Source organism: Peromyscus maniculatus, chromosome 4 (genome assembly GCF_049852395.1).
Source record: "Peromyscus maniculatus bairdii isolate BWxNUB_F1_BW_parent chromosome 4, HU_Pman_BW_mat_3.1, whole genome shotgun sequence".
In the NCBI taxonomy this organism is placed as follows: domain Eukaryota; kingdom Metazoa; phylum Chordata; class Mammalia; order Rodentia; family Cricetidae; genus Peromyscus; species Peromyscus maniculatus.
In genome coordinates, this window is record NC_134855.1 from 108,865,176 (window position 1) to 108,880,247 (window position 15,072).

Here is a 15,072-nt window from a genome sequence, read left to right on the forward strand (position 1 = left end):
AACCCACCTATACCTGTATTCATAGGGCTTCCTCTGATATTCCTGTCAAAGACATTTTTCTGTCATTGTTTATGCTTTAAATGTACTTACATCTTATTGCAATTTTACCTCTACACCCTTCCCTTTGGTAAATAACTGCCTTTGGAATGGACCTTTTATTTAATAAAAAATTATTTATTTATTTATTTATTTATTTATTTATTTATTATGTATACAGTGTTCTGTCTGCATGCATGCCTGCTGGCCAGAAAAGGGCACCAGAAAAGATCTCATTACAGGTGGTTAAGAGCCACCATGTGGTTGCTGGGAATTGAACTCAGGACCTTTGGAAGAGCAGACAGTGCCCTTAACCACTGAGCCATCTCTCCAGCCTGGAATGGACCATTTTTATTATTTATTTATTTATTTAATGTTTTGTGGAAATGCTACTTATACTGCCCTTCCTGTAGGTTATAAATACTTCTGTGGGGTAGGCCATATTGCACCTACTTTGCTCAGCAAAACTTTGTAATCAATCAGTAGAAATAAAAGAGCACTCCTTAAGAATTGTGATATTATTTGCATTTATTGGAGCCTGTAATGGTTGCAGCCACAATAGCTTTTTTATTGCCTATCCCAGGAATAGTTATTGGAATACAAGGCAACATCTTAAGAATGGTCTGTTTGATTAGTAAAGCTACTAATATTATAGCAAATATATTATCAGAAATCAACCAAGAGAAGGGTGAATTGAGGACCACGGTTTTATATATAATACAAAGCTACCATGGATTATTTGTTGCTCAAGTATAATCTTGGTTGTCAACAACTTCCTGGCATGTATTGCTTTACTGTGTCACATTTCCCTCATACTATTGATGGTCAAATTAATGAGTTGCATAAAGAGATAGATAAAATCTCTTAAGTGACCTTTGAATGGTCATTATGGTTAAGATGGATTTGTTTCAAGTGAAGGACCTTTTTGATAAGAACTTTAAATCTCTAAAGAAAGAAATTGAAGAAGATATCAGAAAATGGAAGGATCTCCCATGTTCATGGATAGGTAGGATTAACATAGTAAAAATGGCTATCTTACCAAAAGCAATCTACAGATTCAATGCAATCCCCATCAAAATCCCAACACAATTCTTCACAGACTTGGAAAGAAAAATACTCAACTTCATATAGAAAAACAAAAGACCCAGGATAGCTAAAAGAATCCTATACGATACAGCAACCTTTGGAGGCATCACCATCTCTGACCTCAAACTCTACTATAGAGCTATAGTAATAAAAACAGCTTGGTACTGGTATAAAAACTGACATGGACCAATGGAATCGAATTGAAGACCCTGACATTAATCCATGCACATATGAACACCTGGTTTTTGACAAAGGAGCCAAAACTATACAATGGAAAAAAGAAAGTACCTTCAACAAATGGTGCTGGCATAACTGGATGTCAATATGTAAAAGATTACAAATAGATCCATATCTGTCACCATGCACAAAACTCAAGTCCAAGTGGATCAAAGACCTGAACATAAATCCAGTTACACTAAACTTAATAGAAAAGAAAGTAGGAGCTGGGCGGTGGTGGCGCACGCCTTTAATCCCAGCAGTTGGGAGGCAGAGCCAGGTGGATCTCTGTGAGTTCGAGGCCAGCCTGGGCTACCAAGTGAGCTCCAGGAAAGGCGCAAAGCTACACAGAGAAACCCTGTCTCGAAAAACCAAAAAAAAAAAAGAAAAGAAAAAGTAGGAAGCACTCTTGAACACATTGGCACCGGAGACCATTTCCTAAATAAAACACCAACAGCACAGACCCTGAGCACAACAATTAATAAATGGGACCTCTCGAAATTGAGAAGCTTTTACAGGGCAAAAGACACAGTCAATAAGACAAAAAGACAGCCAACAGAATGGGAAAAGATCTTCACCAACCCCACATCTGACAGAGGATTGATCTCCACAGTATATAAAGAACTCAAGAAACTAGACATCAAAATACTGAACAGTCCAATTAAAAAATGGGCTAAAGAGCTAAACAGAGAATTCACAGAACAAGAATCACAAATGGCTGAAAGACATTTAAAGAAATGCTCAACATCCTTAATCATCAGGGAAATGCAAATCAAAATGACTCTGAGATACCACCTTACACCTGTCAGAATGGCTACGATCAAAAACACCAATGACAGTCAATGTTGGAGAGGATGTGGAGCAAAGGGAACACTCCTCCACTGTTGGTGGGAATGTAAGCTTGTACAACCACTGTGAAAATCAGTATGGCGGTTTCTCAGAAAATTAGGAATCGAACTACCTCAAGACCCAGCCATCTCACTCTTGGGCATATACCCAAGGAATGCTGATTCATACCATAAAGATACATGCTCAGCTATGTTCATAGCAGCACTATTTGTAATAGCCAGAACCTGGAAACAACCTAGATGCCCGTCGTCAACTGAAGAATGGATGAAAAAAATGTGGTACATATACACAATGGAGTACTACTCAGCAGAGAAAAACAATGAAAGCATGAAATTTGCAGGCAAATAGATGGAACTAGAAAAAATCATCCTGAGTGAGGTAACCCAAACCCAGAAAGACAGTCATGGTATGTACTCACTCATAAGTGGATTCTAGATATAAAATAAAGAACAATCAGACCACAACCCATAAAAAAAGAAAAGAAATTAACATAGAGAGCCACAACTGGACAGTGTGCAGAGTGAAAGACTTTGGAGCACTCAGTTCTAAATGAGATTGTTTTGCTTTTTTTTTTTCAAGAGAGAAAACACAATATTGCATGGGTAGGGAGATGGAGAGGATCTAAAAGAATTTATAGGAGGAAAAAACATGATCAAAACATATTGTATGGAAAAAGCATTTAAATAAAAATAGCAATAAAAGAAAAAAAGATGGATTTGTTTGCTTGATCCTCTGTTAGTTATTCTTACAATTCTCCTATGCTTGCCATATTAATTAGACTAGCCATGGAGACAATGCATTCAACCATGGCCCTATTATAGCTGCTATTTTTCTTTTAAAAATTAAAAAGGGGATGCTGGGTGGTGGCGGCGGCAGCGGCGGCGGCGGCGGCGGCGGCGGCGGCGGCGGCGGCGGCGGCGGCGCACGCCTTTAATCCCAGCACTCGGTAGGCAGAGGCAGAGGCAGACGGATCTCTGTGAGTTCAAGGCCAGCCTGGTCTACAAAGTGAGTTCCAGGAAAGGCGCAAAGCTACACAAAGAAACCCTGTCTCAAAAACAAAAACAAAAACAAAACAAAAAACAAAAAAACAAAAAAAATTAAAAAGGGGAGATGTAGAAGCACAGCTCACAGAAAGCATTAGAAAATCCAGAATTGTTAAACATGCAGGCATTTTTCTTCAAGGAAAAGAAATGACTGTCTGTCCACTCAGAAGGCTGGAGTTTACAGCTTGGTTGTGATAATTGTCATGTGGAAACATTTTCCCAATGTTTTAATGTATTTAAATGTGTAAGGAAAATAATAAATCGTTTGGTCAGACTCTAGAAGTTTTTGGCCCAGCACCAGTTAAAGCGGTACTGACCCAAGTTTATTCTTAACCTCACGCAGATCGTTTCCCTGCCAACCATGATGCCTGCGGGGACCTCAACAGGTTATTGGGTAGTTCGATCCCATCTTCATTTCAGATGGAGTCCTCTTCAAGGTTTGTATCTCCTGATGGAATCCATTCTTAGGTCCTGGATTATCTTCCTCATTTCCATCAGCCTTAGGTTTGTGTTTTCTTGGGCATCACCCAGGTCTTTATTCTCCTTAAGCTCTTTTTCTGCAATTTCATTGAGCTGTTTCTTTGTGTCTTCTTTAAACTCTCTGAGTTCTTCGAAGAGGTTTATGATTGTTCTTTTTAAGTTCTGTGTGCTAAGGTTTGTATATGTATTCTCATTGGCAAACATTTCTACAGGACTTGTAGGGTTTGGAGAGGAGATAGTGACTTGACACTTCCTACCGTTTGTATTTCTGCAATGAGATCTGGGCATGTGGACTTCTTGTGTTACTTCTGTGTCTGGCCAGACCCTGGACAAGGTTATGCAGGATCCGGCTGGGTGGGGTGGTTGGATGCTTCAAGTTAACAAACAAACATTAAATTGCAAGAAATGGTCAAAACCACAAGGATAAACAGAACAGGCAGGAAGACAAGACAAGTAATATGAAGAATAAATATTTTAAACTTAGCTTTGTTCATACACACCTGTGATCCCAGCATTCAAGGGACTGGGGCAGGAGAATTATGAATTGGAAGCCAGGTGGTTCTACACAGTGAGTTATAGGTTAAAAAAAAATACATAAGTAAGTAAATAAATAATAAAATAGTTTTAATATTTTTTTCCTGACATAGGAAGGAAAGAGAAAATTATTCCTAACTGGAAAAAATGGCAAAATTATAATTGCCTGATTCCAGAGTTCATGAACTCTGAATAAAAATGGAACCTTGCACACTGGAATTTACCCAGGTTACACACACTCGGGAAACTCCATCGCCACAGTCTATTAATTACTGCGCAGTGACTGAAGTGGCAGGTTTACGGCTCTATAAAGTTACAGTTCAACTTTGGAAATTAAAGGTCCTATGATTTTTATAGTCTTATGGTATAGTTAGAGGACAGGATTTTATTGTCCCATGGAAGGTTAGCTAGTCTTGAGTCATATCTAGAAAATGCCCTTGGAATTCCTTCCATTAACTCCAGTCCACATTTGTTTGCACAGCCCTGAGCTCAATTTGCACAGCCCTGAGCTCAGTTTTTCTTCACTCAAACCAACCAGCTTCTTTTGGCCCTGATTGCTCCTTCCTGTAAGAGTTGCATACGTTTTGATAACTATTCATAATCTCACCTGATAATTTTGATTTATCTTTAGAATATTTTAGTAACTTAATTAAAAACAATTTTTAGCTTATGTGCATGGATGTTTTGCCTTCCTGTATGTCTGTACCGCTTGCATGCCTGGTGACCATGGAGGGTAGAAGAGGGCATCCAATCCCTTGGAACTAAAGTTACAAACAGTTGGGAGCCAAAACGTGGGTCCTGGGAATAGAACTTCTGAAAAGCAGCTCTTAACCAGTGTGCTATTTCCCCAGCCCCCAGAACTCTGGTTCCAGCATTGCTTTCAGTTTTCTGAGTTTTACCAAGAGATGAAGATAAGTCAATAAAAGGAAAACCATGGATTTGTGCTATTGGGGGTATTCTAGAAAGGCTCAGAAATATAACATAGCTGTGTTATCAGAGATGCATGCTGGCTAGGCAACTGGAAGACATAGTTGAACTGTTTGGCCCTTCTCTACCTGGGCAGAAAACTCGAGTTTTCCATTTGGGAAATGGAGCGGGGGGGGGGGGGGGGAGAATTTGCCCCCCCAAACTCTAGACTTAGGGAGCAGCTGAGAATGAGGCCCTAGTGGATAAGTTAATTTACATTTTGAATAGACACCTTGGTATTAGATCTCAGCTCAGGGCTAGGAAAATATATCTTTATCTAGTACCTACCCCCTTCTACTTATAAACCCTCTCATCAGGCAAAAGCTCTGAGGACACTTATTTAGAAAAATTGACCAAAATAGATTCAGAAACTAACATTGATAGGTTGTGAGACGCCTCACTGGTAAGGTATGCTCCACCAAGCCTGGTGACTTGAGCTCTGTCCCTGGGAAGAGCACAGCAGAAGAAAGAACTGACTGCTGCAACTAATATTGGGAGGTAATCCACTCAATCAATTGCCTGTTTCTTATCCATCTCACAAGACCTCAATGAATAAACTCCACCCAGAGATACAAAGCTCCCATTCATAGCTTTGAACAGAGTTATGAACAGAGGCTATGGGTCATCAGACAGCTGAGCAATGCTGGTAACACGAAAAATCAAAGAGACCCAAGCAAACATAATGTGGTAGTTAGAATGAAAAGGGCCCCATAGGCTCATAGGGACTGGCACTGTTGGGAGGTGTGGTCTTGTTGGAGTGGGTGTGATCTTGTTGGAGGAAGTGTGTCACTGGGGGTGGGCTTTGAGGTTTCAGAAGCTCAAGCAAAACTTAGTGTCTCAATGTCTCTTCCTGCTGCCCCGGCATCTAGATATAGAACTGTCAGCTACCTCTTTAGTACCATGTCTGCCTGCATGGCAGGAAGCATGGAGGCATGCACTCCATGCTTCCTGCCATGGTAACAATGGACTAAACCTCTGTACTCTAAGCCAGTCCCAAATTAAATGTCTTTCTTTATAAGAGTTGCCGTGGTCATAGTGTGTTTTCACAGCAATAAAACCCTAACTAAGACACATAGTAAAGGAACCCAGGGGAATAGGCAATGATGAGGAAAAGAAGAAAAAAGGAGCCTTTTTAAAATCTCTATAATTATTTCCCACAGATATTAGAGAAGATTCTGCATCTATGAAACAAGATCAGAATGGTAGGTGAAAGGGGAGACACAGCCATAGATAAGTTAACAGAATTTTTGGGAAGCACCAATTGGGATGCTGCCACATTATCAGGAAAATTGGGGTCCCCACTCAGGATTCTTGGTCTCATTAATAAAGGAATTTAAGAATGGTCTCAGAAGGAACCTTGGGGACAATTTTATTGGGATTTAAAAGAAAAACCCCAGGGCAGGCAAGCTGTAAATCTGAAACTGATTGGAGGAGGACAGTGGAGACAGGAGGAGGAAAACTGTGCCCTTGGTAAGCAGCCCCATGGCCGAGGTATGGGGATAGCTAGAGAAAGAGAGGAGAATGCCCAGAGTGTGGGGGAGTCACCACCAGGATAAGCCAGTCCTCAAAGAAAAAGAGAAGGAAGGAAAGGGGAAAGCCACACTTAGGCAGGTTTAATCCATGAGCAACTGCACTGAGGGCGGTTTCTGTAACTCTTCTGTTTTGGGTAGCTTGGAATGTTAGGTCTCCACCCAAGGCCAGAGGTAGACTCCATTCTTTTGACTAGGAGGAAATAGCTTTCCCTTAATGAGCCTCAAGAGAACCCTGATCAAAGTTACTGTAACATTTCCCAATCTGAAGAGGTAACCCTAACATCATTTAAGAGATGAGCTGAAAGTTCGGAAATGAAAATAATGTATTCCTATCATGAAAACTTAGAGATCCAGTTCTAAAGCTGTTCACCAGCAGGGATTAGTGTCTGGGCTGGAGTTTCTGCTGCACCCTCACAATAGCCTCCAGGCGACTTGCTCCTTCAGGAGATAAAGAACCAGTGGTCCCTTCTGGCATTCTTGACTGGAAAAAAAAAAAAAAAAAGACAGTCACATTCCTGATGGCTGCTTTATGCTTTCAGGGTCCAGTCCCCATTTCCTGTTGTCATCGGATATAAATGTGCTATAGATTTAGATACAGATGTAAATACAAATATGGCTAGATAGAGATAGAAGCTTGGTGTGGTGGTACAAGCAATTGGAGGTGGATTTAGGGCAATCAGACATTCAGGGCTAACCTCAGTGACATAGTGAGTTTGAGGCCCACCTGGGTTTTGTGAGACCATGACAACAACAAGAACAAACAAACAAACAAACAAACAAAAAGAGAGATAGAGATCTCCAAAGAATATAAAAAGAGTTTCTGAAAATTATAGCAGAAAAAATTTAAAATATAAAGTTAAATTTGAGCAAGGTCTGGTGTTGTATAGCTTTAATCCCCTCTCTTGTGGGGCAGAAGCAGACAGATCTCTGTGAGTTTGAGGTTAGCCTGGTCTACATAACCAGTTCCAGGTCAACCAGTGATACACAGAAAGGCATTGCTTCCAAACAAAAATTAAAACAATCAAATAGTAATAGTGAAACTATTTCTCAGAAAGGAAAACAAACTAGACATGAAAAATAGGAAAAAGACAGAATTAGAAAAGCAGCTGAAGTGACTAAGGTAACAGAATCTTGTCATGACCCATTTTGTGTCTGTTTATGTACTTCTCAGACCTCTTACCTCTCCGAAAACAGCCATGTCTGCCTTGGCAACACATTTGAGATTTCTAGGACCTTGACCATGGTTCAAATTTATTAACCAAAATCATTAATGCTTATACAAACTAGACACAAACTGTAATAACTGAAAACAGTATGAATCAAAATTAATTGTTGTGTTGTATCTGAAATAACTACTATGTTCTGTCAAAACAAATGTTGCAAGGTTGCTCTGACCCTCACCTGACATTGATGTAGTTGTGGGTTTTGCCTTTAAAGGTGCTGTACCACTGGGCTTCAACATCAAGGGAGTTTTTGAGGAATTATCTGGCTCAGTCATTACCAAAAATTAGTGACTTAGTTGTCACTAATTACTTTTAATTGTCCTAATCAGTGTGATGGTCTGTATGTTTCTCACATGGATTATTTTATTTTTGGAGGCCCCAGCAAAATTACCCCACCCACATGGGACTCAGTTTCAGTCAGGATCACCACAGCCAATGGGGAGGATGCAAGGGAAGTGCCCCCTGAAGACATTCCAGGGCTCCATCCCTCCCACAGAGCCTGTAGGGGTCTGGAATGACTATTGTGTTCCCAAACACCAAAACAGATTGAGTCTTTCTGACAGGAGGTTAAGTTTGCCTATCAGTTCTGGTTAAAATGGATAGGCCATGTGAGGATACGTCTTGGAGGCTAAGAATGGTAGGCCTCTTTGGCAGCCTTCTGAATAAGAGGGACAGGCCTATTGGAGAATCTTCTTTAGTGTTAAGGGAGATAGTCTCTTTGAGGAATCTCTTGGGAAGGAAACATATGAAGAGGAGTCTTCCCTTCTCTTGCTCTTTATTGGTATGCTAATAGAGAAGGACCTGGCTTTCTGATTCTGCCTCCCATGAGTATATGGGAGACTGTGTTTTGAGTAGAAAGTGAGCTAAATTGTTGTATGAGTAGCTGGATACAATTTGGACAGCTTTTGCCTGGAAAGTATCAGTATCATTTCTGTTTTTGATCTCTCTATCCTGTTTTGTTCTTTCAGTTGTCTGTCTTGAGGGTAGGGGGGCTGGTCTGTTCTACTAGCTCACTTTGACTTAGAGGCAGCTGGAAGCCAACCTGAGGGAAAAGTCCCCAATCCTTGTCACTTATGTTGTTAGGGTTTATACTGCTGTGAAGAGGCACCATGGCCATGACAACTCTTATAAAGGAAGAACATTTAATTGGGGTGGCTTACATTTTTAGAGGTTTATTCCATTATCATCATGGTACCACATGATGGTGTGCAGGCAGACATGGTGCTAGAGAAGTAGCCAAGTCCTACATCTTGGCTTGCAGGCAACAGGAAGTAGTCTGCCTCACTGGGCATGACTTGAGCATATATAAGACCTCAAAGCTCGCCTCCACAGTCATACACTTCCTCCAAAAAGGCCATGCCTACTCCAACAAGGTCACACCTCCTAATAGTGTCATTCCCTTTGGGGGGCCATTTTCTTTCAAACCCCCACAGTGTTATAAAGGGAAAACTAGAACAGAGTGATTCAATGAGCAGGAGAATAGGAAGGCAGGGTAAAGGAGGGAATATGGGGAAGGATAACTAACTTTAAAGACCTTTTGACTTTATGAGTAAATCTTTGATTTTTATGAAGGGACAAGAACTGGATAACAGTCAGTTAGCTGAGCAGGGCCCAATCATTAGACCTAGTAGGAGGAGAATGGGAGGATCTCTAGGGTCTGTGAGTAAGGTGGTCAGCTATGGATTTCAATCAAACCAGCTATGGTAGATCTAACAGAACTAGTAAAATTTTGTCAGAGTCCACTCATGGGGAGCCATTGGGGTTAGCCCTATAGGAAGCGTTATGGTTATTACCAAGAGTCCAAAAGAAGAAAGGGACACCGTAATCCCTGTCTACAATTTGTACCCTGTTGAATTCCTTAGTTTTTTTTTTTTAAATATGGAATGCTTCACAAATTTGCTAATCTTCTCTGTATTGTTCCATTTAGCATATGTGCTATGGAAGTAAGCATGAAATCCTTATGCTATTTTCCCGGTTTGAAACAGGAGCAGAGGGAGAGCTGGCCCCTGTCATCTCTGGAAGGTGACTCACAGATGCTGGTGTAGGCAGTGTCTGTCTGTTTGTTTGTTTGGAGACAGGGTTTCTCTGTGTAGCTTTGGTGCCTGTTCTGGAACTCACTCTGTAGACCAGGCTGGCCTCAAATTCACAGAGATCTGCCTGCCTCCATAACCAGTTTGTGTGTGTCTATAGGGGAAGGAGAGGCAGACAACCTGAAAAGTGTAATACATACTCTCTTTTTAATTTTTTTTTTTTGGTTTTTTGAGACAGGGTTTCTCTGTGTAGCTTTGTGTCTTTCCTGGATCTCACTCTGTAGACCAGGCTGGCCTCAAATTCACAAAGATCTGCCTGGCTCTGCCTCCCAAGTGCTAGGATTAAAGGCGTGCGCCACTACCGCCTGGCTTAAAAAATTTTTAAGTGAGTGCTCTATCTGCATGTACAACTTTATGCCAGAAGAGGACATCAGATCCCACTATAGACAGTTGTGAACCACCATGTGGTTTTTGGGAATTGAACTTAGGACCTCTGGAAGAGAAGTCAGTGCTCTTAACTGCTTGCTGGAGCCATCTCTCCAGCCCACATAGTCTACCTCTTACAAAGGCATCAGGTTGCAGAATAATATAAGGCATTATATTATATTATATTATATTATATTATATTATATTAGGCAGGAAGATCTTAGCTCCTGTGTTGGTCAAACCTCTAATATATTTTCCTCACTTTGGTCTTTTTTAAGCTTATCAGTTCCTGTAACCTAGAGGCCATTAAACAGAAAACTACAAAAACCAAACATCTAGGGGAACTCAGAAAACGTTGGTATCAGGTTGTTGCCTCCACCCTAGTCTGTCTGTCTTTCTGATTGAAAAGTAAAAATAAAAGCAAAAGTCTCCATCTCATTGGAGCAGAAACAAAAGCAGCCCACAGACATGAGGCAACGAAGTCCCAAGAACACAAAGACGATCCTATCTCATTTAGAGGACCTGAGCTTGGAGACCCAGCAGAGTTTCTATCTCCAGTCTTCTTCCCGAGCTGCACAGTGGCCTTAGGGCTTCTATTGCTGTGAAGAGACACCATGACCATGGCAACTCTTGTAAGGAAAACATTTAATTGTGGTGGCTCGCTTACAGTTTCAGAGGTTCAGTCCATTATCATCATGGCAGCTTGTAGGCATACATGTGCTGGCTACATTTTGATCAGAAGGCAACAGGAAGTGGACTGCGTCACTGGGTGTAGCCTGAGCATAGGAGAACTCAAAGCCTGTCTCCACTGTGACACATTTCCTCCAACAAGACCACACTTACTCCAACAAAGCCGCACATCCTAATAGTGCCACTCCCTATGAGCTTATGGGGGCCAATTACATTCAAACCACCACAACATTTAATTTAATTTTGATTTTTAAAGGATCCCACAGATGAAAGACTTGAATTTTTAAGAGATTGAACATTTTAAAGAGACAAAAATTTAATGTGCTTGAATTTGTAAAAACTGTGGGACTTCTAAAATTATTTATGATTTTAATGTGAGATCTTAGGGATGAATAAGAAAGGAAGGGTTGTGGCTTAATAGTGACGTGTTTGTGTGTCAAGCTGACAAGGGGTCAGTTGTACTGGCTGGTGTTGTGTGTCAACTTGACACAAGCTAGAGTTATCAGAGAGGAAGGAGCCTCAGTTGAGGAAATGCCTCCATGAGATCCAGCTGTAAGGCACTTTCTCAATTAGTGAACAATGTGGGGAGCCCTGTCGATTGTTGGTAGTGCCACCCCAGTGCTGGTGGCCCTGGGTTCTATAAGAAAGCAGGTTGAGCAAGCCAAGGGAAGCAGAGCCTCCATGGCCTCTGCATCAGCTCCTGCCTCCAGGTTCCGACCCTGCTTGAGTTCCTGTTCTGACTTCCTCCAGTGATGGACTATGATCCATTGTAAGCCAAACAAACCCTTTCCTCCCCAACTTGCTTTTTGGTCATGGTTTTTCATCATAGCAATAGAAACCCTAACTCAGACAAACACTATGTTCTAGTTCTCCTTCTTTAGAAGATCTTTTCCTGCTCCCTGCTTTCTGGATAGTCTAACTGAAACACACATATCTAAAGCTTAAAAGCTATCATTGACATGTAAGAGAAAACATGCAATGTCTGTCTTTTTTACCCTTTTCATCCTTTTAATCCTAAATTTGTGTCTGTCCTTGATTGTAAGATTTGTTTCTTGGAAGCAGCAGAAAGATGGGTCCTGTTTTCTAATCTAGTCTGTTAGTCTGTGACTTTTATTGAGAAATTGAGACCATTAATGGTTATTATAGAGCAATGTTTATTAATCCCTGTTATTTTGTTGTGGTGTTGTTGTATAATTATTATTTTTATTTTTTTACTTTTTTTTAGACTGAAGTTTTCCCTTTAGTGCCTTTTGTAGAGCTAGATTGGTGGACAGAAATGACAAATTTATTTTCATCATGAAATGCTTTTCTTCATCCTTTGTGATGGATAGTTTTGCTGGGTATAGTAGTCTGGACTGGCATCTGTGGTCTTTCAGAACTTGTAGAATACCTTTCTGGTCTTTCTGGTTTTCAGAGTCTCCATTGAAAAGTCAGGTGTTTTTCTAATAGGCCTGCCTTTATATGTGATTTGGTCTTTTTTCCCTTTCAATATCTTCTTTTTGTTCTGTATATTTTAGTGTTTTGATTATTTCATGTTATGGGGAGTTTCTTTTCTGGTCTTGTCGATTTGGTGTTCTGTATGCCTCTTGCATCTTGATAGGTATCTCTTTCTTTATACAGAGACATTTTTATCTATGATTTTATTAAAAATATTTTCTGTGCCTTTGTCCTTGGTTTCTTCTCCTTCCTCTTTACCTATTATTCATAGGTTTGATCTTTTCATAGTGTCCCAGATTTACTGGATGTTTTGTGCTTGAGATTTTTTTAGACTTGACATTTTCTTTGACTGAAACATACATTTTTTTCTATGTTGTCTTCAGGACCTGAAATTATCTCTTCCTCTTTTTTTAATATATTAATCTTACCTCTGACCTTTTTGTTTGACTTCCCGAGTTCTTCAGTTAGAGTTTTATTTCAGTTTATTTTTTTTAAAGACGGGGTTTCTCTATGTAGTCTTGGCTGTCCTGGAACTCATTCTGAGGACCAGGTTGGCCTCAAACTCACAGAGATCTGCCTGCCCCTTCCTCCTGAGTTCTGGGATTAAAGCCGTGCACTACTGCTGCCCGGCTAGTGATTCTATTTCGTTATTAAAATCTATTTTCATATCTTACACTGTTTCCATTATTTCATTCAACTTTTTATTTGTGTTTTCATGATCTTCATTGAAACATTTATTCATATACCCTTTAAGGTCCTTGAATATATTCACAATTGCAGTTTTGAAGTCCTTGTCTTGTGCTTCAGCTAAATTATTTTTTCTCAGGGCCTATTTCAAAAAGGTTGCTGGTTTCTGGAGGAAGCATATTGTTTGAGCTATTCATGCTTGTTTTTGTGACGGGATGCAGGCATCTAGAGTTATAACATTTGTGGCATTTCTTGATATGGATATCTGGTCTATCCTTTGTTGGTTAGGTATTCCGTTCTTTGGTTGTTGTTACTCAACTCTGATAGGTTGTGCTTGGTTTACAGTGTTGGGGCCACTCTGGGTTTTAGGCTTCAGATGTCCACTGGTCCCAGATCTGAAGTTTTGTTTGGAGTTCTGGGTTCAGACTCCAAGCAGTCCCTGATGGGTATAGCAGGTAGGTGCATGATAGGCTAGCTGGAGGAGTGTGGGTGTCTGGATGTCTCTTAATGAGACTCTGTTGTGGAATATTAAAGATGTGTTACATTCATTTATTCCATGGAATATTTTTTTAATGATGCAAAGATGTGTCATTCATTTATGCCATGGAATATTTTTCGAATGATGCAAAGATGTGCTGCATTCTTTGATGTTGCATTTGTTTAACTCTGTGAAGCTGTGTTACTTTCCTTGTCTAAAACACCAATGGGTCTAATTAAGGAGCTGAATGGCCAATAGCTAGGCAGGAGAAAGGATAGGTAGGGCTGGCATTCAGAGAGAATAAATAGAAGGAGAAAAAGAGAAGATGGGGTTGAGAAAAGGAAAAGGAGAGAGAACACCAAGGGCCAGCCACCCAGCTACACAGAAAGCCACAGAGTAAGAAGTAAAGAAAGGTATATAGAATAGAGAAAGATAAAAGCCCAGAGCCAAAAGGTAAATGGGATCATTTAAGTTAATAAAAGCTGGCTAGAAACAAGTCAAAGTAAGGCCCCACATTCATAAGTAAGAATAAGCCTCTGTGTATTTATTTGAGAGCTGGGTGGCAGGACCCCAAAAGAGTAAAGAGCAAAAACAACAACAACAAAACCGATACCTACAAGGCTCTGGATGTCTCTTAATTAAAATTTGGAGTCTGGCCCCACAAATACTGGCAGAGACAGAACTAGGGGTACCCTGAGTCTGGCCATGAATGGAGGTGAGTCTGAAGGGAATGGAGATGGGCTAAGGCATGCAGCTGAGACCAGACTAGGGATATTGTTGAAAGACCAGAATGGAAGAGGAGGAGGAGGAAGAGAAGGGCACAGCTAGCATACTTGTACCCCAGACAAATGTGGGTGCTATTTGTCTAGTAGAGTGCAGTTCTGCAAGTCAGCAGGGTGTCACAAAGGCCTGGAGACGGGCTAGGAGAAGTGACGGCCTAGGAGGGCATTCAGGAAGAACTAGGGGGACTCTGAGTCTGTATCGTGAGGCTTAGTCTCAAGGGCATGGAAGTGGGCTAGGAGGAGGGGCTGAAGCTGGTGGCAGTGGCAGGTCTAAGTCTAGAGTGGCAGGGTTAGGGAAAACAGGATGGAGGAGGGAAGGAGAGTACAAGAAGGATATCTGGGTTCCAACCAAATTGAATATTTTTCTTTTGGTTTTTTTTTAAGACAGGTTTTCTCTGTGTAACCCTGGCTGTCCTGGAACTCACTCTGTAGACCAGGCTGGTCTTCAACTCAGAGATCCACCTGCCTCTGCCTCCTGTATGCTGGGATTCAAGGCATTCACCACCACTGCCCAGCTCAAGTTGAATTTCTTTACATTGGAGATAGACATGCTTTTTCCTGGAGTCCAAATCAGTGC